This window comes from Octopus bimaculoides, chromosome 19 (assembly GCF_001194135.2).
Source record: "Octopus bimaculoides isolate UCB-OBI-ISO-001 chromosome 19, ASM119413v2, whole genome shotgun sequence".
NCBI lineage: Eukaryota > Metazoa > Mollusca > Cephalopoda > Octopoda > Octopodidae > Octopus > Octopus bimaculoides.
The window spans coordinates 3446601-3446967 of NC_068999.1; the positions used below are offsets into that span (position 1 = coordinate 3446601).

Here is a 367-nt window from a genome sequence, read left to right on the forward strand (position 1 = left end):
TGTGTGTGTGTGTGTGTGTGTGTGTGTGTGTGTGTTGTGTCAATGCAGTTACTAGTTTGATAGAAGAGTGAAGGAAAAGAAAGCAAGAGGAAGAGAAGAGAAAAAGGGAGAAAGAAAGAGAACAAGAGAAAGAGGGGGTTGGGTGGTGACTAAGCAACAAACAAGCTGAGGAAGGTGGAAAGTTCAATGTTGAACTTTGACCCAATTTACACAGGGCCCATTGTTGTGATGATGATGATGATGATACTTATGTCTACCCACCCCAACTCCCTATCTACAACTGTAGCTGTAATAGGGGACAGCAGAGGTTGCAGACTTAAGTAGAATTAGCAGGAGGAGGAGAGGAATGCATACACACACACACACA

At 43.6% G+C, this 367-nt stretch overlaps 1 protein-coding gene across 1 annotated transcript in view; it reads right to left on the minus strand.

The window, feature by feature from the left end:
* Positions 1-367, minus strand: part of LOC106880263 (glypican-6) — a 78609-nt gene that overhangs the window by 29537 nt on the left and 48705 nt on the right. The gene's annotated exons all lie outside the window — the stretch shown is intronic.